Below are 26,831 nucleotides of genomic sequence, written 5' to 3'. Positions count from 1 at the left end.
CGGCACCACTCACTGGGAGTGAGTGAACAAGTTACCTGACTGGGTTTAAACCACGACAACCTTCTACTTTGTCATATGATCTAATATTTTTTTCTTACCACAAAATTAGAAGATATTAAATTTCAAAAAACTAATTAAAAATTTTCACTGAATTTTTAATAACATCATATGTCTTATTTTAGCCCTTAACATTTTAGAAAGATTTAAATATAAGTAAAATATTATTGGCTTATAAAAAAAAAACTTAGACTCTGAGTTTGTTAAAAGCCATTTTAAATCAGAATGTGGACTATTTAAATCAAGAAAATCCTACAAATGCTCTGTATTTTTATGGCCAAAACAAATCTATTCTATACACATTTTAAATGTAATTTCCTTTTTCTCTTTTATTTACCTTTTTGGCTTCTACTTGCCATCTACGCATGGAAAGCACAGAGTTCCTCCCACACAATTAGCACCCAAGGCAGATGTACTTTGATTGCTAGTGATTTAGGAGAGCTACTGGAAAGCTGGCTAGCACAGTAGGAAGTGCTTACTGAGAGAGGTTTTTCTGTTCTTCATTTTCACTGGAAGTGAAAAGTTAATGTAGCATCAGCCAGTTATGACTTTAACAGCTGTACACTTGACTGCATACAGACTGTCATACTGAGAAGGGCAGAAAATGTACACAACACATGCAACATCTCTAGCTCTTTAGTAAGCTCTCCCAATAATTATACCAGATCTTTCACTATATGTGCGTCTTGAAAGATTCTACTTCAGCACTGCTTTTCTACTCACTGTCAAAATAAGAGCTCTGTGACTCAGCAGCTAAGAAATCAAATACTTTGATATTAAGTATTCAGTATATGCATATTGAACTAAGATGTGGATCTTTTTTTTACTCTGGTCTTTGTGAAGTTTATTGTGAAAGATTTTTAACTTATACTTTGAATTATATGAGAAACAAGAACTAAATTTGATCATGCTCATAGCTATGCTTAGTTGAAATATCATCAAGAATAACAACTGAGATACGTGTCATGTTCAATAAGTTCAACAGAAAGAATCAAATTTTTGCCTAATGCATAAGGAGATTTGGAGACTTGCTAGCTGCTCATTCCTTTAATAATCAGGTTTTGAAGTGTAGAAGGAGTATTTGTCTATTTGTTTCTTTCTTCCCTAAAACCTGACAAACCCATACAACACAAATAAGGTTCTTATAAATAATATAGAAGTATCTGCAAAATATACTGGAAATGGCATACTTGTTTTATAGGGCTGAGTGTCATTTTTATATTCACTAAATCTTACTTTTACTAGACATGCAGTCTTTCTAACATATAAAAGTCTGCAGTGGTGCCTGAGAATATATAGCAAAACTACATAGCTGTAACAATTTATGGTACTATAAACATAAAAGCAGTACTACTACATTTGATGAAAGTTATTCACTTTTGTACAGCAATGACTTCATGAGAATTAAATAACATTAAGTAAATGAACAGAGTGGATGTACAACAAAATATACTAAACTTGATTTATTCTGTGAAAGTGAAGAATGAATACCTAAGAACTTTTTTCTTCTTCACTTTGCTTATATTAGGTAGGTTCACGCTGCTGAGATTCAATGACATCTGCATTTAGCCTCATATTGCATTGACCATATCAGGTACCTTTTGGTGAGAGAGAGAATCCAGCATAACATGATAGTAATGGCATAAGTTTTTTGAGGTTGTTTTTTTTTTTTTGTGTAACATCCCTGTGAAAATCTAGGCTTGTATGTAGAACTTTTGTGTATTTTGTGCAAATATACAAGCTACATGAAAGCAATACACACTTAACTTTTTAACACTTTCAGTCTCCATGGTGATCTTCATATCCGTATTGCACATCAGGTCATAATACTTCAGGCTGAGTAAACTCTGTAGAGAATGTATTTGAAATTCCTACATCACTTCCATAAGATCTTACCAAATTTGACTGTTGCTCTGAAACCCTTCTGGAACCTGTACTTTCTTTTTAAGTAGGTACCTCCAAGAAAAACATTCTGACTTTAACTTGTAACTCATCCCACAACTTCATACTAGCCCTTGGTCTGGTGCATAGCACTGTTCTAATGCCAAAAGCTTTAATCATTCACCAAATATAAATCTGAATTTCTGGCTGTTTCCTTTCTTGTGGTGAAACTTAGATTAGGCCAACTCATAATTATAAACTAAAGAATGTCTCCAAAGTTAACTGGAAGACTGTATTTGGAGACTTATCATATCTTTCTATTCTTTTCCCAAAGTTGACTCTATTACCTTGACTACATTTCCCTAAAACATTGAAGAAACAGAAGATTAATAAATGATGTACCAGTAGTACTTGTAGAGGGGTGGTTGAATCATTATATGCTATCTTGTATTCACAGGTACTTGTATTCACAGGTACTTTATTGTCCACCAAATATCAACTTTTTCTTTCAGAGAAAATACTCAGGTTGACTGAATAACATATAAAGCCTTTTCAAATCCTCTAAATAAATGTCTTTAAAATGTTGTTTCCATTTTTTTATGCACTCTTAATCACATTTGCATAGCTATATTTTTTTGTTTATGTCTGCCTTTAATTCTTGTACATATGTGTTACTTTGTTTTAACCTTAATAAATAATTAGAGTAACTATTCTTCTCCTGACAAATATCCTTCCATTGTTTTTCACATTCTGTGTAGAACACAAGAGCCTGTATAAAATAATTACACATCTAATTTAGATTCCAGAGGGGAAATGATTCCTTGTTCTGAGGTAGTTGCCAAATCATCACTGCAGAGAAAAAGGTGCTTCTGAAGATCCAAGTTTCACCTGAACTGAACACTGCTCTTCTCATTTGTCTATCCTCTTTCTGTCTCCCTGCACCACGCTCAGCTCAAAAGAAAGGGTGAAGAATGGCGTAATCCAGGTAAATACATGTTTTATGTCAAAGAGTCTGGTATCTGTGTCACCTGTTCCTTGGGGAAAGGCTGTAATTGATAGATCCCTGTGCAATTTATTGTGCATGGACATTTCCAGTGATGTCACTCTTTATTAATGCTGGGATCACCATTTGTACTTCAGAATTTTTCAAGAAAAAGTAAATTCATCCTAATGCTGATGGCAACGAAGCTGTATACAGAAGCTAAATGATCATCATTTCAGAACATGTTTCTGAGCACTTGTGAGCTTCAATTTATACAACCATAGGATCATAGAATCATAGAATGGTTTGGGTTGGAAGGGACCTTCAAAGGTCATCTTTGTCCCTGCAATGAGCAGGGACATCTTCAACAAGATCAGGTTGCCCAGAACCACATCCAGCCTGGCCTTGAATGTCTCCAGGGATGGTGCATCTACCACCTCTCTGGGCAACCTGTGCCAGTATTTTATCATCCTTGTTGTACAGAATTTCCTTCTCACATCCAGCCTGAATCTCCCCTCTTTTACTTTAAAACCATTTCCCCTCATTCTACCACAACAGGCCCTGCTAGGAAGTCTCATCCCATGTTTCTTATAGGCCCTTTTAAGTACTGAAGTATTTGAGACTTGGGAATCTTGTTCTTAATAAATTAAGGAATCTGTAATGTCTATTCAGGATTAAAGGCATAAAAGGGTTCTTGCAGGCAAGTTATTCATGGAATTTTATTTACTACTTGTTAATTATGGCAGGATTTAGGTGCACTGACTGTTTTAATGAATTTTGCATTTAATAAGACTTAAAGTTCAAATTTTTTAAGATTTCATGTTGTTAAGTTCTACTGATCTCAGGTTAGCTTAAAACACTGTATCTATTCTTATTTGCAACTTAAATTCTACTCTACCATATATATTAACTGGTAGTATTGATTAGTTCTTGAGCCTCATACTCCTATTGTGGTTTTCAGTAACTCTCACTTTCATGTACTCTCACCATTGTAACTTCTTTCACAGTGACTCAAATTTCCTTATTGTTAAAAAAAAAAGGAAACAGGAAAAGAAAAAAAAAAGTGAATTTAATGGAAAATGAGATATAGTACTGTTATTTCAGTCTGTGATATCACTCCATATTGTGAAACATGGTGAATATTAAAAGAAAAAAGTTAAAAATAGAATGCAGTCAAGCTATTATTTAACTGAAAAGAGATCAAAGTATTCAATCTTCACTTTATATACATACATTGCAGGTGTTTATGGCTGTTAGTGAGTGGTAGTATGTGGCTTTATACATAATTGTCATGGTTTAAAACCCAGTCAGACAGCTCGTTCACTCACTCCCCCCCTTCTTGCTCTCCCCCTACTCCAGGAGGGATGGAGAGGAGAATCGAAAAGAATGCAACTCCCCCAGGTTGAAATAAGAGCAGTTTAGTAACTAAGGTATAACACAAATCACTACTGCTACCACCAATAATGATAAAGGAAATAACAAGGGAAGAGAATACAACACCTCAGCACCAGCTGACCGATAACTCGCCCCCCCAGCCCGACCAAGCACTGACCGATACATCCTCCAACCCCGCAGTCCCTAGCCCTTCCGGATAACTCCCAGTTACATCCTGGGCATCATGTGCTGTGGTATGGAATACCTCTTTGGTCAGCTTGGGTCAGATGTCCTGTCTCTGCTTCCTCCTGGCTTCCCCTCCTCCCTGGCAGAGTATGAGGCTCACAAAGTCCTTGGCCAGACCAAAACATCGGTGTTATCAGCTCTGTTCCCAGGCCTAAAGTCAAAACACAGCACTGCACCAGCTACCAAGAAGGAGAAAAAGGACTGCTACTGCTGAACCCAGGACAATAATATATAGATCTACTTATGTACCTATTTTTATATATATATGCATGCATAGGAAATGCCCAGTTGAATTTCCTTGGTGAACAAAAATTACTTCTGCTAATAAATAAAGGGATGAACAGGAGGAACTCACTGAGAAGATGAAAGACATTCATTTCTGTACAGTTCTGGCGTCCTCAACATAAAAAGGACATGGAACTGTTGGAATGAGTCCAGAGGAGGGCCACAAGGATGATCCGGGGACTGGAGCACCTCCCTTATGAAGACAGGCTGAGAAAGTTGGGTCTGTTCAGCCTGGAGAAGAGAAGGCTGTGTGGAGACCTCATAGCATCCTTCCAGTATCTGAAGGGGGCCTATAGGGATGCTGGGGATGGACTCTTCATTAGGGACTGTAGTGACAGGGCAAGGGGTAACGGGTTAAAACTTAAACAGGGGAAGTTTAGATGTAAGGAAGAAATTCTTTACTGTCAGGGTGGTGAGGCCCTGGAACACGTTGCTCAAAGGAGTTGTGAATGTTCCCTCCCTGTGTTGGATCCCTGGCAGTGTTCAAGGACAAGTTGCACAGAGCCTTGGGTGGCATTGTTTAGTGGAAGGTGTCCCTGCTCATGACAGGGGAGTTAGAACATGATGACCTTAAGGTCCTTTCCAACCCTAACTATTCTATGATTCTATGATTCTATGACATGGGAAGATTGCTATTGAGGTCTGAAAACTGTAATATAAAAGGGTTAATTATCATTAGAAAATCAGAGGGAAACATAGTATTAGCCTTTAAAGGCAAATAGGGTGTTAATTTAGCTTTTAAAGGAACTTTTTCAGAATATGTAGGAGACAATATGCAGAAGTGCATCAGCATTTTCTTTGTACATTGCACTAATAACAATGGCCTTAAAAGGTCCACTCAGTGCATCAGGTTTTAAGTCCTACAGGGGTAGAGATATCAAGCTGACAGCATGGGGGGAGGGGGGGGGGGGGGAGCAAAACAAAACAAAAAGTTAAAGAAGAGAAGTTCACAAAATATGTTACAAATCTAAAAGAGGAAAATCTCAACGCTAATTTCATAGAGTACTGTGGCACAGGGAGGGCCATCTTGGAATTTATTCCCTCCTTCATTATTGACTTGGAAGGGTGTTTTATTTATAAACCTTTCATCTGTGTATGTGTTATTTTTTATTGTTAAGTCTCTCTCAGACTTACTTCTTTGCTGTATCTGATTTCACACTTAGAACTAACAGAACATCTGGGGTAGAGGGATTAAAACATGGACAGCGGGATTCCTACCTTTAAGAAATGTGACATTTAATATGTGAATATGTGACTGAAAAGGTAGTGTGCCACTCAGTGAATCGTTAACACTTGACGCATATAAAATTGCTGTCATTTAACACAGATTTGTATGTTTTATTCTGATGAAACATTTTACACTAAATGTAGCAATTTATAATCACTTGAGAAGAAGGCATCTATTTATTATTTGGCTGTACTAACCTTCTTTTACATCACTCACATGTAAACCCAACTCCCTGACTAAATTTGTTTTTAAACTACCGGTATATAGTGTTGGAGAAATATTTCAATTTCAACAGAAAATTGAAAGATCTCAGAAAATTTAGTTGCTTGTCTCTGGTCCTTGTTCTTTAGTATTAGGTCAGGTTTTAGCCTTACAGGCACCTTTCCAAAGTGCATGTCAATACCATCTTACTTTTCATTTAAAAAGATGTCAAAAGCTAGTGTAAACAGAAGCACTCCACCTACTAGGTTTATATTAGCTGAATCACAGAACACCTAGAAATAGGTTTTAGGAATTTTTTTTTTTTTTTTTTTTTGAACCATCATATTTATTAATAATATTTTAGCAAGACAAAAAATCTTCTTTCAGGAAAGAAATTAATGTATTCTTAGCTTTAATCACATGCTTATGCTTTAACATACCTGAAGTCTTTTTTTGCCTTGCTCATGGCAATGTTCTAACACAGGCTGGACACTGGAGCCTTGGGGAACATGGTCTAGTGTGAGGCGTCTCTGCCCATGGCAGGGGTTTGGAACTTGATGATTTTCAGGTCCTTTCCAACCCTAAACATTTTATAATTCTATAATTTATGTTTATTATTAGTATCAATATTTAATCTTGGACTACAGTAGTGGCTTTTCATATGTATTGTGTTGTTTTGTGTTAAAAATATAAGTGGACTCATATTCAGGCCATGTTACCGATCTTCCTGTAATTACCAAAGTGCAGCCTAGATGGCAGTAGATCAGTGAGCAACTGACCATGAGTTCCATCTTCGTTTTATTACTAATCACACATGGAGATGAGAATAATGTAGCACATACCAATATCACTCAATCTGTTCAGAATAAAGGAAAATAAAAGAATAAATCACTATTAAAGAAACACCTTTGTTGATCATTCACTCATGAAATCAATTTCCTTAGTGCTGTCCAATATTCAGATTAAGAAAGGCAGTTTTACAATGCATGTTTTGTTTTTAATGGAAAAGTTAAGATAATTGTGATGTTAATTTCCAGGGCTGTAAACATGTTATGCCACAAGACCCTTGAGTAGATGGTTTTTCAGGTTTTTCTCAGGTTCTCTGATATTACAGTCTCTACATATCTGATAAGCTACGGATAATAAAAGAAATTTCAGTTAATGTTTGTAAGTTTATTTAAGTATTCTTAAAGTAACACTACTGTTTACAAGGAAGAACTTAAAATATTTTAAAATAATTTTAAGTTCATGCAGTTTAAATTTGTCTGCAGGGTAAAAAATACAATGGTTTTATGTTAATCATTTGAAAATACATCTGTGAAATTATACAATATTTAATAGTGTAAACTGTGTTGTTAATTATTTTTACTCAATTTAACAGCAGACTTACTGAGGGTGCACTCAATCCCACTGTCTGTGTTTTCAACAAAAATGTTAAACAGCGCTGATACGCTGATACAAACCCCTGACGAACATCACTCGTCACTGGTCTCTACTTGGACATCAAATGATTGCCCATAACTATTTGAGTGTGACCATCCAGCTAATTCCTTTTCCACTGTGTGCTCAATCATCAAATCCATGTCTTTGCAATTTAGAGACAAGGATGCCATTACGGACAATGTCAAATGCTTTGCACAAGTCCAGGTAGATGACATCAGTTACTCTTTCCTTATCCACCAACACTGTATCCCCATCATAGAGGGCCACCAAATTGCTCAGGCACGATTTTCCCTTAGTATAGCTATTGTTTGCTGTCAACAATCACCTCCTTATTTTCTATGAGCCTTAGCAGTTTCCAGGAGGATCTGCTCCATGATCTTGCCAAGTACCAAGGTACAACTGACTGTCTTGTAGCTCCTCAGGTCTTCCTCTTTTTCCATTTTGACAAATGGAAGTTATGTTTTCCCTTTTCCAGTCAGTGACAACTTCACTGGACTGCCACAACTTCTCTCATATGATGGATAGTGGCTTAACCACTTCATCCACCAATTCCCTCAGGACCAGCAGATGCATCTTACCAGGTCCCATGGACTTGTGCAGTTTGTGGTTCCTTAGATGGTCCCAAACCCGGTTCTTCATTCTCCCAGTTCCTGCCTTTGCCTTAGAATCATTGAGTACCTCTGCCTTCCACATCCTGGGTAAACAGGTATCCCATTTCCTTCCACAGAAAGTCCAATTTTGCCGTAGTCTGCTTTTTATCACCAACATACACATAAAAGCTTTTCTTGTTATGAGTAGTCCTGTGAATTATAAACAGGATAAAATCATTATGAAGTCTGTATACTGGTAGAAAAAAAAAAAAAAAAGGTCTTAGTTGCAGAGAAAACTGTTGTTCAAAGTTCTGGTTTTCTTCTTTTTATTTTATTTTTTTTTCCCCATGGCATACCTCCAACATAATAGGTGGAACTCAGGCACTTAAATACAGAATTATGTTCCAGAAAATCTCTCTGATAATAAGAAGCACTTGTTTGACTTTGAAGTCCTCCGGGACCAAGACTCATGCTTCTGTGCCTGTGCAGAACTTCTGTGTTTTGAATATACCAAATTCTTTTTCTCTCATAAATTATACTGAGCTCCAGTGATCCAACACTGAGTTGATCTCCCAGTGTGCATGCACCCCGAGTAAGAATTATGACTAATCATAGTTATAAACTCATGGTTTTCAAACAGCTGCTAGTGGCTCCTGCTCTTATTATGAAATAGCCTCATGCACTGAATATTCACTTACAAAATGAGAGACCTGTAAGAGTCCAAATTTGCATGACATTATTCCATAATCATCAGCCTGTGAACTTTTCTGGGATATGTCACTCTTCATTTCTGTTGTAACTATGAAACATTCAGGAGAAAATTCAAAATACTTCCTGCCAAAAAAAAGAATACAGAGAAAAAAAAATGTTACTGTATGCAGCAATTAAGCCTACAAACAACAAAGAGTGGGTCATGACTTTCAGTCACTACTTCTAGGACACTTTATAGATATTACTTAATTTTCTATGCCTATAATTAGTAAAGTGCAAAATATAATGTATTTTCTTATGTGTTTCTGTAGATTCCACTGTGCCAACATCTCCAGATCCACATCTACTAGCTCTCCTTAGCGTATTTCTAAGTATTTTCTATGTCCTCCAGTAGAATTTCTCCTGTAGAAATGTGTTTTTTTACTGTATCAGATACATAGAAGCACATCCAGAAAAGGTCATTGATACATTCAGTGCCTCAGTTCACATGGAAAAGGACTAGCTCTTATTTTGCTTGAGAAATATTTCAGCACAGCTAATGCAACTGATACTGTGGAACCATCCAGAAATACTTACTAGCAAGATTTCATAGTTTCTTAATCATAAACAGGGCTATTGTGAGACAAAATCTTGGTGTCTAGCTCCATCAAAAGAGAAATGTTTCTGATTTTGTAAATAATTACAATCTCACACTTCTAGGCTTGGATTCATCATGATGATACAGTGTTCCATCTGTAGCTAATGGGAAAAGACAAATATTTGCAGAGAGCAGTTGGAATAATATGAGGTTATCCTAGGTAAGGAATATTAAAACCAAATTGAGGTGCTTAGTTTAGGTGGCTACTTTGAAACTGTATTTAGGTTTAGAAATTTTAATATATATCCATTTTCATGGATAATTACATTTATATTTTGAATTAAGTCCTTGAACCATACATTTTCTGAGTTTTACTTAGTTCCACCTGGCACAACAGATAATGAGAATAATTTTATTTTATTTCATTGTTTTAGATTTCAGGTGTTTCACATTTTACACTTGGATTTTGGTTTTCACAAGTGCACCATTTGCATGACTTATCTTGAAATTTTGCCTTTAGGATCAAATTACTGATTTGGGTTCCTATTAGGATCCTAAATCAGTTACTATTAAGACATTAGATCTAGAATTACAGAACATTTGTTTAGATGTAAGCATAGCTATACCCCCCTAAATATGAAATTTAGGCCCAGGCTAGAACATTGATGATCATTGCTAAAACCATTGCATGTTTCTAAGGCTCATGATTCTTTATCAGCATCAGAATGCTGATAAAACCTTTTACAACTAGGATGATCTAATTAAGGCAGATAAGCACAGGTCTGAGTTCAAGATTTTGGAAGATAAATTTTTGACTGTTTACACTGTTGCTCATCCTTAAGAGGCTTCAGCGGATTATTGGACTTGGACCTGTTAGAGCGAGTCCAAAGGAGGCCGTGAAATGGATCAGATGGCTGGATCACATCTCCATGAAGACAGGCTGTGCAGCCTGGAGAAGGCTCAGGGTTTACTGATAACAACCTTCCATTACCTAGAGGGGTCCTACAAGAAGTGTGGAGAGAGATATTTTTACAAGGGCATTTATAGTAATAAGACAAAGTGGAATGGCTTAAAGTTGAAAGAGGGTAGATTTACATTAGGCATTAGGAAGAAATTTTTTATCAAGAGTGTTGTGAGACACTGGAACAAGTAACCCATGGAAGCTGTGGCTGCCCCATCCCTTGAAGCGTTCAAGGCCAGGCTGGACAGGGCTTTGAGAAATCTGGTCTAGTGGAAGGTGTCCCTGCCCATGTCAGGGGACTTGGAACTAAGCCATCTAGGTCGCTTTCAATCCTAACAATTCTATGATTCTGTGATTCTATCTGGAGCAGCTTGTTTGCTTTTTTTAAACAACAAATATTGTAAGGCTGTAAGCATCACTCACCTAATAACCTTGATTTTAGAAATTCAGTTATTATAGTAATGAACATGATTTTGGTAGCACTGAACTCTTGAAAGCCCTTAGAATCTTTATGCTGGACCATTTTCATATCCAAGAAAAGACATTTTCTGATCCAAGGAAAGACATGCAACGATCTTATATACACCCTACATTGCTAAATCTGCTAGATCAAGAAAGAAGTTGAAATCATTCGGGTACCTAACTGACCAGGAGGAGATTAAACCTACAGTTTGAGTTAATTGCAAGCAAGTCAACTGTAAACCTTAGAACCTAATTTATTGCCTTCTGTCATTATCTCCTTTTTTAGGCTGAAGAAAAGACGTAAAGAGTTGTGGAAATTTGTTCATTTCAAAAGTCCTCCAAGTTCTATACTCTTACAAACAGTGTTAATAGAGTCGCTGAAAAAATACTAATATTTAAAAAATAGTAAATTAATTATAACACATTTTTCTTTGGAAAATCACATTAGAACTTTATTTCATTAAATAGAATCTGAAGAAAACAAAACCAAAACCAAAAATAAACCTAACTCTACAAAGCCAAATTTTAGAGATACCAATGTGAAGTTTGATGTTAATTCCAAGGAGACTGGAATTTCTCCATAATATAATACTGACTTCCCATTTAATTAAAATTTAGTGTTAAGTGGCTGTATTTTTTCACTGAATTTGGCATGCAGACATAGAACTCCTGACAACATAAACAATAAATGTTCTTCATATAGGAAAACTGAAACTTTCTTAGTATGTGCTATTGTATACTGAAATGGGATTGTTTCAAACAATCAGACTGAGGGGAAGCTGAACCATTTGGCTGATCCCGTATATACTTCAGCATTATTCTGCATTTTCTGCTCAAGCTCTTACTTTGAACCAAATGGTTACAGTGTCAGGTCCAAGCACAAACAAACATTTTATCTTCAGGACACTTCAGCTGCTGATCCAGCAAAGAGTAATTTTTCCCTTCCCTTCCAGACACACTGATCCCAGAGAAGAGCTGAGAGGAGCCTTGGTCCACGTTAAATAAAGAGGTCACCTGGGCATGTGCCAAACACAAACAAAACCAGCAACCTGCTCATTCTCCCTCCACAGCAAGGCCCTTCCTATTGCAACTGTATCTGGTGGGCAGGTCTGGTGATGGTGGGCAGTGATTCAGCCAAAGCAGAAGCATGCAGCACCCATTAATTCTAAAAAGATCATCAGTATATAATTATTGTTAGTTTGCCTTGAAAAAAAGTGTTGTTATACTAAAATAGTAAAGCTAATGACAGCATTTAGCTGCTTTGTAACACCATGATGGCAGCACCAAACACGTAGGAGCATTTTACATGAGTATGTAATCAATGTGACCATAAAAGGGGCAGAGAAAGATTTTGTACTTTCATGTACCAGACACTCAACAAAAAGCTACAGGACAGATAAGTACAAGGAACTGCAGAGAGGTAGAACATCCTTCCAACTAAACAGAAATGATCATTGACAAAAAAAAGAATATAGGCAGTTTCAGGAGCAGATAAGAGACATTTTATTTTTTTCTGTCACCGAAGGAATAGAATAATTTTTTAAAAAACTAGAGAAATGAGGAATACCAAAGAAAGAAAATACTCCCCCTTAGGCTATTACTTCTTATCTAAAAGAGCTCTTCAGCCTGATCATCATGGCCTCTGTGAGTAAGAGTCACTGGGGAAGTCAGCTCTGTGGGACAAAATGAAGTCATTATAATATATATATTTAATTATGAAGCATATTTATGTCTTTTTTTGCCACGTTCTATATCTGTTCTGAGAAGCTCCTGCATTTCAAGCATGCCAAATGATTTATAAGCAGCAAAAATTCCACTTAAATTCTACACTCCCTCCATAAAAGAAAGGAAAGAAGAAAGAAAAAGAAAAAAGAAAAGAAAAAGAAAGAAAAAGAAGAAGAAAAAAAGGAAAAAAAAAAAGAAAAAGAAGAAAGAAAAAGAAAAAGAAAAAGGAAAAGGAAAAGGAAAAGGAAAAGGAAAAGAATAAGAATAAGAAAAAATAAGAAAAAGAAAGAAAAAGAGAAGAGGAAAAAGAGAAAAAGAAAGAGAACTAGAAAAAGAAAAAGGAAAAGAAAAACAAAAAGAATAAGAAAAAGAAAGAAAAAGAAAAAAAAGAAAAAGGGAAAAAGAAAGAAGAAGGAAAAGAAAAAGAAAAAGAAAAAGAAAAAAAAAAGCTACAACTGAAGGGGAAAGCATGTGTCCTTTTAATCCTGCTTTGATATTTCCTCTTTTTCCAGTTTTTCAGTCATAAAATCGTACTATAGTTTTGGTTGGAAGGGACTTTTAAAGGTCATCTAGTCCAACTCTCCTGCAATGAGCAGGGATATCTTCAACTAGATCAGGTTGCTCAAAGCCCCATCCAACCTGATCTTGAATTCTATGGATGGGGCAGGTATGGGGCCTATTTCCTTTGCACTCAGCTCCCAGCTGAAACCAATGTTGCTTTATTTAGAACTGCTGTATTAAAAACTGTCACATTTAAAGCTGTTGTATTTAAACTCATCACATTTCATACTTGAAAATCCTTGTAATTTCCATCTCACTGACTCTAAAAAAAAGCCAAAACAACCCACAACCTTTTAATTTCACTGTCAGATATCAGGAAACAGGACTGACTGTATGTGGATCCAACACCTGCTGACAAACAGTAGCTATCAGAGCTGCAGTGTATTAATTTCACTGGTGGGTTTTCTCCATCCCCTGTAGTTTCAAGGTAGCCAATAGATTTTCTGTTTTATCTCCCAAGATTCCGTCATTTTCTTGTCAGAAATTTGTGCTGCACCAACTCTAAATAATGTACATTCTGAATATGTTGTTTGATAAATAATGATTAGTCTTCCCTACTGTGATGTCTGATCCTTATAGTAGAAGAGATTCAGATTAATATTAGGGAGAGATACCGATTTCCAAAATGAGAGCCTAGTATTTGTTGCTAGTCACAGAAATTAAAAAAAAATAAATAAAATGGTGCTACAACTTGAGTTCCAAGGAAAGGCAAGAATATTTGTGCTTATGTTGGTGTTTTGTTGAAGAGTGAATATATCAAAAGTTATGCCCTGGCCAAGCATAGAGATATAATTGAGAAGGATTGTTTAGAGAATTTAATCTGCCACTTTCCTTCTGGTTTCTGTGAAGGCAGAGCAGAGTACCAGCCATAAATAGAACACTGATATCTAGATGCTGACATCTAACAACCTTTTTATGGAGTCCCACATGAGTTTGTGAAAGATCTACCCTGAAGTGTTTCCTGACAATTATCATACAGCTACAAAAAAATATTTTAAGTGGCAGCCTTCTGACTGCCAAAGGCTATCAGAGGAGCGTGAGCTGGATCCAGATTTCCACGCCAGTTCAGAATTACCTCCCTCTAGCACCTAGCTGTAAGCCTCTAGTGGTACTGGCTACTTGTCTGCTTGCAGTCCCAATGAGGAGTTTGTGTTCATAAATCCAAATGCTAGGTCTCACAGTTTTCTGGTATTAGCACTCACTTTTAGTCAAAAATTTCATAGTCATACTGAGTTCTTCTGAAACTAAAATCCTGTATTTCTGAATTTCTACATACTTACTTGTTAAACAGTTATCACCTTGATGATGTGTCTAGCTGGGAAGGTCCATCAATTTCTTAAATATTGCTTCCAAATTGACTTGATTACCAAAAGAGGCTATGGCTAGAAAATGCCTGCAGCACTTTTTAATTGATAGTTATCATAGAATTTGGAAAAATATTATTTCATAGAGTGAAATGAGAGAACTATTGACCCAGGCTTTTAAGCTGTGCATGTTAACCTCCATTTATAATTGAAATTATCAGGCAGATATATGCCTCACCTCAGCCTAATGTAGATCTGTAAAATAACTCTCATGATTGCATTCTTTAATTTTATATTTTTTTTTCACTGACTTTAAATAAACATGAACACAGTTTTCTACACTGCAAGTGTGATGAATCCCACCAGTGCATCTAAAAGTCTTTCCTTGCATTCTGGCCACCTGATCTTTCCATTAGCAGATTTTAGACAGTCTCTGAAAGCTGGATGCTGGAGTTTCCTAGAAGACCATCACAATCCCTGTTCATTTATGCAATCAGCCAATGGGAATTTTGGAGTTTGATGTACTCTTGCCTAATTTATAAGCCAGTCAGAACATTTATTTATCTTTTAAATTTAACTTTTTGTGACCCTGACATCCTTAACTTAAAGGAGGCTGAACAACAGATGTTAAAGACATCTTAGCAAAAGCACAAGTAATCATACCTTTACATATGTTCTCTTTCTCTAAGATTATCATCTTTATCCCTCCACTTTGCTTACACACAGTGTTTTTCCACATTAATATCAAAAGACTCCTAGGACTATTTCTATGTGTAATAAAGTACAAAAGCAATTATCCTGAACATTTTGAATAAATACTTACAAAGTATTGCAGAAGTCACCTCTTCCAATCTTTTCTGATTACCTTGTGACCACAAAAGCAAAATGATTTAAAGTTTTATACATATTATATTAATATGTATTTTCAGTTTTCCCCTGAACTAGAAAAACAATAACCTTTCTCAATAATAGGTGTAGACATTAGATATAGTCAGATAAGTCAGCTAATCTTCTAAGGCATTCATAAATAACTCAGATCTATGTCTTCTCTGCTTCTTTTCTTGGGGAAAAAGAATAAAGAAAAAGCCCTTCCTCACTTCCACAATGGCTGGTAAATGAAGATGTTTTCATTTCTTTTATCTACTGCCAATGCATTTTCTAGGCAACAACAGCTTTCTTTTTCACACAAGAACAAATGCTTCACCTGTCCAAGACATTTGAAAGAATATCTTAAACCCCTAGAACAATGAAAGCATGTTTTAGAAATGCTTCATGGACACATGTCACATATTATCTGCATTAATAATATCTGCAGTAATATCTGCACATGAATAAGAAAACATACGAGAAAAGGAAAGGTTACTGAATTCAGCTGAATGAACTTATCCAGTTTTCTTAGCATTGTTCTAATGCAACGAAGAAACAAGAAACCTTAGAATCATAGAATCATAGAATAATTAGAGTTGAAAAGGACCTTAAGATCATCAAGTTCAAACCCTGCATGGGCAGGGGCATCTCACACTAAATCATGCCACCCAAGGCTCTGTCCAAATTGGCCTTGAACACCACCAGGGATGGTGCATTCATAGCTTCTTTGGGCAACCTATTCCAGTGCCTCCCCACCCTCACAGTAAAGAACTTCCTCCTTATATCCAGTCTAAAATTCCCCTGTTTATGTTTGAACCTGTTACCATGTGTCTTATCACTACAGTCTCTAATGAAGAGTCCCTTCCCACCATCCTTATAGGCCCCCTTCAGATATTGGAAGGCTGCTATGAGGTCTCCAAGCAGCCTTCTCTTCTCCAGGCTGAACAGCTCCAACTTTCTCAGCCTGTCTTCATACGGGAGGTGCTCCAGTCCCCTGATCATCCTCATGGCACTCCTCTGGATTTGTTCCAACAGTTCCATGTCCTTTTTATGTTGAGGACACCAGAACTGTACACAATACTCCAAGTGAGGTCTCATGAGGGCAGAGTAGAGGGGCAGGATCACCTCCTTCGACCTGCTGGTCACGCTCCTTTTGATGCAGCCCAGGATACGGTTGGCTTTCTGGGCTGCAAGAGCACACTGAAGCCAACTCATGTTCATTTTCTCAGCAACCAACACTACGAAGTCCTTCTCCCCAGGGCTACTCTGAATCTCTTCTCTGCCCAACCTGTAGCTGTGCCTGGGATTGCTCCAACCCAGGTGTAGGACCTTGCATTTGGCATGGTTGAACTTCATGAGGTTGACATCAGCCCACCTGACAAGCATGTCAAGGTCCCCCTGGACAGCATTCCTTCCTTGCAGCATATCAACCGAACCACACAGCTTGGTGTCATTTGCAAACTTGCTGAGGGCGCACTCAATCCCACTGTCCATGTCACCGACGAAGATGTTGAACAAGACCGGTCCCAACACTGATCCCTGAGGGACACAACTCATTACTGGTCTCCAGCTGGACATTGAGCTATTGACCACATCTCCTTGTGTGCAGCCATGCAGCCAGTTTTTTATCCACTGAGTGGTCCATCCATCAAAGTGATGTCTCTCCAATTTAGAGACAGGATGTTGTGTGGGACAGTGTCAAACTCTGCACAAGTCCAGGTAGATGATTTCAACTGCTCTACCCCTGTCCATCAGTTCTGTAGCCCCATCATAGAAAGCCACCAAATTGCTCAGGCAGGATTTCCCCTTAGTGAAGCCATGCTGGCTGTCACCAAGCACCTTGTTGTTTTTCATGTGCCTTAGCATGCCTTCTAGGAGAATCTGCTCCAAGATTTTGCCAGGCACAGAGGTGAGACTGGTCTGTAATTCCCTGGGTCATGTATTTTCCCCTTCTTGAAAATGTGGTTTATATTTCCCTTTTTTTAGTTGTTGGGAAGTTCACCTGACTGCCGTGATTTTTCAAATATGATGGCCAGTGGCTTAGCAACTTCATTTGCCAGCTCCTTCAGGACCTGTGGATGGATTTCATCAGGTTCCATGTACTCGTGTATGTTCCAGTTCTTAAGATGGTCTTGAACCAGATGCTCTCCTGCTGTGGGCCTAAGGTCTTCACTCTTACAGTCCCTTCTTAAAGGACACATTCTTTATGCAAGCCTTTAGCACTAGGATACACCTTTCCTAAAGTGATGGTTTTGTCTATGGTAGAGTTAATTTTCTTCATCCTATCTTGTATGGGACTGTGTTTTGAATTTGTGCTGGAAACAGTGTTGATAATTCAGGAATGTTTTAGTTACTGCTGAGCAGGGCTTATGCAGAGTCAAGGCCTTTTCTGCCTCTCACCGCACCAGTGAGTAGGCTGGGGGTACACAAGAAGTTGAGAGGGGATGCAGATGGAACAGCTGGTCCCAACTGATCAAAGTGACATTCCATACTGTATGGCATCATGCTCTGCATATAAAGCTGTGGAAGAAGAAGAAAGAAGAGACATTTGAAGTGATGGTGTTTGCCTTCACAAGTAACCGTTATGCATGATGGAGTCCTGTTTTCCTGGAAATGGCTGAACACCTGCCTTCCAATGGGAAGTGGTGAATGATTTCCTTGTTTCGCTTTGCTTATGTGCTCTGCTTTTGCTTTACCTATTAAACTGTGTCTATCTCAACCAATAAGTTTTGTTACTTCTACTCTTCCAATTCTCTTCCCCATCCCACCAGGAAGGAGTAAACAAGCAATTGTGTGGAACTTAGTTTCTGGCTGGGGTTAATCCATGACATGAAGATAACTGTTTAGTCTAGCCTATGGTGTGGAAATTTGGAGGAGATGAAAGAAAAAAAATGCAAAATTTCAGCCCCCTTTCTGAAATTTTTATGCTTAAGTAGGACTAATGCATAATTTTTTTTCAGGGCTGGATATGGTCATGGTCTTGGTCAGGCTAAGAAATGTGTGACAGGTATATAAGTAAGCAACTGATGTTATGTCACTTTATTTGGTGTATAGACATTTAAGCAGTGCTTATATGGACAGTGGGAATATATGTTAAAGTCCTTTTAGTATCTTTCCATTCCAATAAGCCCATCTGGGTTGCATATGTAAGAATAGCTTTTGAAGCAATGGCTAGTTTTAAAAGTGAATATAATAACAGCAGAAAATCTCATGATTTTGAGAGGTGAAGGAGAAAGGAAGAAACAGGTTGCCTGCTTTCATTATAAGCTGAAGAAAGTCTAGGTTGTTTTCCTCCATAGCTGATGAGTTACCAGGACATAACAAATGATCATATTGCTATTTCTGAAGACTGAAAAGCTGCATTTATAGGAAAGGAGTGAAGAAATCAAAGGAGTTAGGAGCAAGAGAAAGAGAACAGCTTATCTTTACTGTATTTCTCTTTTTTATCTTGAGATTGAGCATGAATTCTATTCCATATCAAACGCTACCCTTTTTCTTTCTGAGTTAAATAAGAACAAATGTATAGGGTTTTTTTTGTTTGAAAAAGTTTTGGAAATGTGAAAAGAAAAGCCCCCAGTCAAAACCAAACATGTCCAGAGTATACAATGCAGAAGAGATAAACAGAATTTGCCAACTTAATAAGAGTAAAAAACCAAAATAAATACAAACTAAATTTTAAAGTAACATGTTTCTAGGTGTAATTTTATTTATAATATTTTGAACTTAATGTAAAACATTTGTGGCTAACAATTGGACTAAACCATTTAGAAGGCAAGGAGGAGGTTTTGTTGGAATTTAGTTAAAACCAGGGTCAATAACTGGGGAAAATAGGTACATTTCAGATTGGAATTCTTCTCCCATCTTTCTTCTACTTCAAGGAAAATTGTGTTATTCATTTTTGGTAGGGTTTGTTTTCATTTTGGTATTTTAGTCTAAAATCAAAACTATATTTCTAGTGTGTGAATAAAGCAAAAGGAACTTCTTTGCTTACTCTTTTGATATACTAGAGAGAAAAAAAAAATCTATTCTTCCTTTGTATTAGTCATCCCAGGAAATTCTTGAACAATCAGACATAATTCCTACAGTCAGGCACAGGGGGTTTTAGAAGTAAAATAAAGAAGACTGTAAATTATATATAACTAAAGTGTCATTATTATTAATGTTTAAAATTAATTAAACTTTACAAATTATATCCTTAATATATATAAAGGAATATAAAGAATAAGGAATGGAGATATCTGTGTCTCCTCTGCCAAGATGCTGTTAATAGACCCTCCTCAGAGTGACATCCCAAATAACACCAAGGACATTAGTGAGCAGAAAAAGGGTCATGTAGACATAAAAGCACATGGCCTATGCCTATACTGTGAGATTAGAAAATGCCTCAAAAAGTTTTCTTGCCGTGATGGTATATACAGCAGTCCATCCTTGTACATGCAATTGAGCTTGCCTAGCATCCAAAACATACTACTGTTAAAGTTAGTATGAGAAATAATCCCTGGCCAGTTCCAATTCCCTCCCTATCATGTCTGGGAAATACTTGGAAGAAAACTGATTGTCCATGCAATTCCAGGTCACATAAAATAACCCTGTTCATAAACAAACAGTATAAACAAGAGTATGTCAGTGTCCAGGAATAACGTCACTGTTTAATTTAGTAGTATAGGCACAATGAAAGGTGGTGAAATTAATAAAAGCTAAATTTGACATAGTCACTCAGAAAAAACTGTTTGCTAACAGCTGCTGCCATGTTGAACCAGATAATCCCAGTCTCTTTCAGTAGTAGCTGACTGAAGCCAGTCTATACTTCCAAAAAGTTAAAAATGTCCGTTTAGAAAAAATCACTCCCAAGGCTTACACCTTGTTTCAGTGTCTGTGAAAATTAATGGGGTTTGGTTGAAGTGAGTAGGAATAGCATTTTTGTTTCTTTTTATACTTTTTTTCTTTCTTTTTCTTTCCAGAAAACCTTCTAAGTTCATCAGAGATTCTCCTCAATAATTTTTTTTTATCTTTCCTCAGTTGCCAGGAAGAAAGTGCTTCTGATCATCTTTGGTAGCCAGCATAATGCCCAGAAACTTCTTTATATTCTCCTTATTCTACCTGGAGAATGAGCGTATGAGTCTACTGAAAGCAACAATTCAAAGGTGAAGGTATGATGTTTAAGGACGTACTATATCATTGGGTAGATATTTAGTGGGAATAGTAAATTATTCATATGTACACAGAAAACTAACACTTAGCTAGATTGTCTTTGACCTCTTGTGGCATTGTTCCCAACTCCTCCGGATGTCCTGGTAACAAAGTCCTTCTGAATTTCTTTATAGATTGTGGGCTGATCATGCAGGAATTAAAATGGTGATGCCAGGCATTCTTTACCTGTTCTAATGAGCTTGCTCTCTTCTGCAGGCCAGCTGGCTGAGCAAATTTTAGATAATGTACAGGAGCTAAAGCCAGAAAATGCTCAGATTAATAAAGAAATAGCTGCAGCTCAAACCAGACATATCTTAAGGGTTTATAGGGCTTCAAAAGGCTATAAAGACAATTTTGACCTAGTGAATGTGAAAAGCAAAACTGTTACTAGGGAATTTATATAACTACTGCATAGCTTTCTCAGCAGCATTTCATGCAAATAAAATTAAAAGACTTTCTTGGTTTGCCTAGCAGAATTCTGGCTAGGTGTGAAACAGAGCTGCAGTTTACTCTCAGTTTCTTCATCCTGAGGCAAGAGTTGTGGCAGCAGTATGATGGCCAGTAGACTGAATTAAAAGACTGGATTTAGTTATATTTGGTATTAACAGGTGTGCGGAGGATGTAAGAAAGAACTATAGGAATTTTTCCAAAGTGCATTGGATGCCGAAAGGGAAGAACATAGCTTATTCTTTTCAAACAAAAGGCTTGTTTCTGTTGCTGCGTGTAAACAAATTTCATTAGCTTCACATGTAAAAATTGCTGTCAAAGGTAATGCTACGATGTCAACCTATTTTTAACAGCTCCTGGGGACTATCTGACCCACCAAAAGGCTAAAACCAAGAAAGATTTATGTGCTACACTAAAGTGAGGTGTACTACTGAAGGGTTATACTGAGAGTATCTTCACATAAACAGTCCTTAAGAGCTAGCTCTGGCTAGGCACAAATCTATGTAACAGCATGAAGCTGTGTCACCTTTCTTTACTGTGGTAAACACAAGACATATTGTGCCTAGCCCTTGAAGGTGTCTAAAAAACAAAGATTATCTTAGACCACCAGCATATGTCCATAGAAATAGAATAAACTGTAGTAAAAGCTACTGACAATTTAAATGACTTAAAATACTCTACTCCAAACTGTGGGCTGCCTGCTGCCCTCACGCATCACTGAAAATTATCCCTTTTTACAGCAGGTACAGCATGTAGATATGAAGCTCTTTTCTACTAGTGGCAAAGCACAAAGTCTACATACAGCACTTCAGTACCAGAGTTAAATTCACACTGTTACATCAATTTGCTGGAATACAAAACTCAGTATGCAGGTAAAATGCATTATTTTATAAGTAAACAGCAATACACACACATAGAATTATGTCAGTACTGTGGTTAAATGTATGATAAGTACTGCCAGGGCTCAGCACAGGTTAACTGCTCCTTTGGGGCTGGGTGCTGTGGTGAATGCTTGGGTCAGCAGAGCAGGTGCTCCCAGCAAGACAAGGTACAGGCGAGCAGCCAGGGGCATCTCCCAGCCCAGGGCATGGGGCGAGAAGTCAAGTCCATATATTAGGATGAAGATCAGTGAAGTGTATGGGTAGACACAGACATGACTGCAGTACAGCTGAATTGCAGCCCAGGCAAGGGCTGAGGGTGCTAGTCTTGCTTAGAAGAAGCTCCTAAGGAAAATAAGGGTAAGCCCCTGTTAAGGATTCAAACTTTGATCACAACAGCCCTACACCAGCTACACTATGTGTAACCTGGTTTGACCTCAAACATCAGTACACCGGGGATTGCAGGAATGTGCTAAGAGCCCTTACACCAACCTTCTAAGGTATGTTCTCATGCTGTAGAAAGCCTGGATTCAAATGGACACTTGCTGCTTTTACCTGGAGCATGCATGCAGTCTTATGGTTTCCAGGCTAGGCTGGGTAACAATTGGGATTGCTGTAGAGCCTGAAGGCACGTAAGGGTCATCAAACCACCACTAAAAGGCATTGGAGACTAAGCTGGAGGTCAAGCTGAGAGGCCCAGGAGGATGGAAGGAGGCAATCAATAAGGAAACCGACGTTGGCTAGGACATCAGCTGAGAGTATCAGAGGCAAGGCTATAGAAGATGAATGAGGAACCAAAGGGGGTGAGACAAGAAAGTCAGGGCTGACAAGATAATAATCTCCCTAGAAACCTTCCGATTTTGGGTGGGATAATGTCTCATGGTCAGCATTCATGTTATGCTTAGCATTAGGGCTAACACTAAGGCTATATTAGGGTAACTGCAGGATTAGGGTTAGGATAACTGTAACTACACTTCAACTGGGAATTACATGAAGTTGATCAGTGAAACCAGAGATTTCCAAAATATGATATTTTTCATAATATTTCATCTCTTTGCACCATGGAGTTTCCTGTGAGTAGGCAGGTTTAAGGAAAGGAATACAATTGGGTTTTGGCTAAGGGATGAGGAAAGGAGAAAAAGCACTGCTGCATTTGTGCTGGTAATGAAATGAGAATGCCAGAAGCAATTGCAAGATCACAATATAATGCTCCTCTCATGAACTTATCATCCTTGGATGGAATGGTGGCTAATGAATAGCCAGGATTTGGGTTAGAGCTAAGACTGTGGTAAGGAGAAAATTTACACTTGTTTAATACTGCAAGAAGAAGTCCTATTTACTTTATTACCCTAATTTAGATAAATAGTGTGGGAGATGGCATCAAAAGCTTTGTGAAAGGCAAAGTAAAAAATTTCAAACCCTCTTTTCTCACTCACAAATCCTACCATTTTATCAGAGAAGGCAATCAGATTAGTGAGGCATTATTTATCCACTGTAAATACATGATGACTCTTCCCAACCACCTTCTTTCATGTACCCAGAAATCTACTGTTAGAGTGCTCAGTCCACGACTGTCCTATAAAGGAAAACTGTAGTTCCCTGGGTTGACCTGATAGACTTCCACAAGAATAAGTGCATTATTTGAATTCTCCAGTTGTCAGGAACTGTCCCCAGCCTCTACCCTATCTAACTTTGATGGTCTTTCAAGGTTATTGGCCAACTCCCAGTGCTCTGTGAGGGGGATGCAGCACATTAGGACCCATACACTGCTGTGTGTCTCTCAAGCAATCGCTTATTTAATCCCCATCCATTGTTGCCTGTTCCCCTCTCCGAAGCTCTTCACTGCAGTCTGTGAAGAGACCACAGTGGTGTAGGAGGGTATTTCCTCAAGTGAATGATGGCCAATGGAAAGACATGAAATTGTCCTGACAGGAACTGTGGCACATAGAGAATCCATACTTGATCAGATTTTTTTCTGAGGGTTTTAGCTCATGGAGAGGACCTACACTGGAGCAGGTGAAAAATATGAAGGGCAGCAAAGAGGAACTGCTTTAGACTAACTATAATCCCAATCCCCCACTCAGGGAGGTAGAAGTGTCTGGTGAGAAGGTGTGAAAATGAGCATGGGAAGAAGGAGGAAGGGGGAGATATTATCTTATTTTTTTCCTCCCTAACCAATCAATTTTAATGGAAAAAAATAAAGAAATTAAACTAATACAAAAATCCTCAGTCTCTCCCAGCCTCATATATTTTATAACCAAGTTTAGAGTATTCATTTTAAACAGGAGTGGCACTATGAAAATATACTATCAGTGCTGGATCTAGTAAATACTCAGCTAGTACATTTATCATGCTAAAATATCCATTCAAAAATATTTTTTAAAAGAGAGATGGACAAATAGGAAAACAGGACCATTTTGAAATTGATGTTTCTTGACATTTGTTTTCTGCATAAAACGTTCTTGACCTTTTCATCTATGTTTGAAAATCTAGGCCTAAAGATTTGATATTATTTCCTGTGCACAGCTGGAGCCACTACTGAGAGTCAAGAATACACACTGAGAAGGAAAATGAAATTAAATTACAGTTCTATGTTTCAATGTACCCAAAATTCTTGTTTCTTCAAGTATAGCAATATGACACTTTGGGTTTTTAATACAATATTGCCGTGGTTTAAACCCAGGCAGACAGCTTGCTCACTCACTCCCAGTAAGTGGCGCCAGGCTGGAAGCAGTTGAGGCCCGTATCCCCCCCGCTCCGCCCAGGGGGTCTCCCCTTCCCCACTCCCAGAGGGATGGGGAGGAGAATCGAAAGAATGCAACTCCCATGGGTTGAGATAAGAACAGTCCAGTAACTAAGGTATAACACAAACCACTACTGCTACCACCAATGATAATAATAAGAGAAAATACCAAGGGAAGAGAATATGATACCACTTGTCAAAATGAGCCTGACCCCTCAAGAGAGCTTGTGCCCTTTCGGTAACTCCCAGTTACCTCCCCGGGCATGACGTGCTGTGGTATGGAATACCTCTTTGTCTATCTTGGGTCAGGTGTCCTGTCTCTGCTTCCTCCTGGACTCCCCTCCTCCCTGGCAGAGTATGAGCCTCACAAAGTCCTTGGTCAGGGTAAACATTACTTAGCAACAACTGAAAACATCGGTGTTATCAGCACTGTTCCCAAGCTGAAAGTCAAAACACAGCACTGCACCAGCTACCAAGAAGGAGAAAAACTGACTGCTACTTCTAAACCCAGGGCAAATATTAACTGGAGTTTTATGATGAATTGACATTGGCTGGATGCCAGCCAGATGCCCAACAACCTGCTTTATATTTCCCCTTCTCAGCAGGGGGAAATGGGGAAGGGGGCAGAAATAAGGTGGGGAAAAAAAAATCTCATGGGTCAAGATAAATGCAGTTTAACATGGCAAAAGCAAAGGCCCCACCTCAAAGTAAAATGAAACAGCTTTATTTTCTTTCCATCAGAAGCCAGTGTCCAACCACTTCCTGGGAAGCAGGGCTTCAGAACATATAGTGACCCCTTCAGTCATCTGTCCTGGCTAGGTCCCTTCCCAAGATCTTGCCTGCCCCCAGACTACAGGTAAAGGGGGAACGTTGGAGTGACAGCCTTGATGCTGTTTGAGCATTGCACAGCAGTAGACAAACCACTGGTTTGTTATCAACACCTTTCTGGCTACAAACGCAAAGCACAGCACTACGTGGACTACTATGGGGAAAATTAACTCCATCTCAGTCAGACCCAATACAAGTTTTCAGCCAGGCACTGTCGCATTTACAGCATCTTGGTTTTGAATAGAAAACTGAGCTGAAAAATGGAATAGTAGCACTTCCCATTTTTATGTGTTTCTTCTTCTCTTAATAACAGCATTGGAAACTGCCAATGCTTTACCTGGAAGTTTTCCAACACACTGATATTTTTAACATAGCGCCCATTGTAACTTCTGTTTTTTCTATTTACTTTTACCAGTCACTTAGAACTCATGTGCTGGCTGGAGACTTCAATATGATATGTTTCTTTTTACTTTGTTCAACAGGCTGATGTATTTTAACTGTAGCATTATTCAGTATTGTGGTTCAATAATGTAGTTCAAGAGTAGCTAGAAATTTTGACAAATTAAGATTTGTTTTTGACTACTGAACTGTGTTAAAAGGACAATAAACTTAAATCGGATGCACATGATTTAAAGTAAGATGCACAAATATCAAGCAAACTTTAACCCTGTGCATCATTTCTTCTTCAGCAATAAGTTGATTCATTCATTCACCTCTATTCTGTATTGCATAAATAGAATACTTGAAACTGGAATAACTTTCGTTGTTACAATGCAGTTTGCTTATGTAGTTGAGATATTACAATCAAGGGAAGAAAGAAAAAATGACTGACATGAATAGACATTCTGTTGAGAACTTGTTTTTATGTATCAGTCAATGTAAATCATCACTATTACAATGGAATTGATTATAATTTGCTTCTCTTTGATCATATCAGAAATTCCTTGCCAAGATAAAATATAACATGTATTTACCAGCAGCTCTTAACTGTTTTCCTTGCGTGTCTTACTCTCTTCTACCGAAAACCATAGAGACCACCTACTAGTATTTGAGTTGCTTGCTGTAGCTTACTACAAGGGAAAGTAACTTCAGGAAAGATTGTGTTTATTTGTCTTTAAAGGTATTTACTAATTTAATTTGAAATCCAGAATGAAATAAAAACCCAGCATAATCTAACATGCATTGGTACGTTTAAGAAATGTAAAAGCTCCAGTGATGGTGGCTCTGGGTGTGACATGACTGCTTTCTGACTTACATGGCTATGTCAGCACTACTTAATGGTAAGGTAGT

This window comes from Pezoporus flaviventris, unplaced genomic scaffold, assembly GCF_033815535.1.
Source record: "Pezoporus flaviventris isolate CSIRO_AGI_PZ_B2104156 unplaced genomic scaffold, CSIRO_AGI_Pfla_v1 ptg000003l, whole genome shotgun sequence".
NCBI lineage: Eukaryota > Metazoa > Chordata > Aves > Psittaciformes > Psittacidae > Pezoporus > Pezoporus flaviventris.
Note: the sequence above shows the minus strand (reverse complement) of the source record.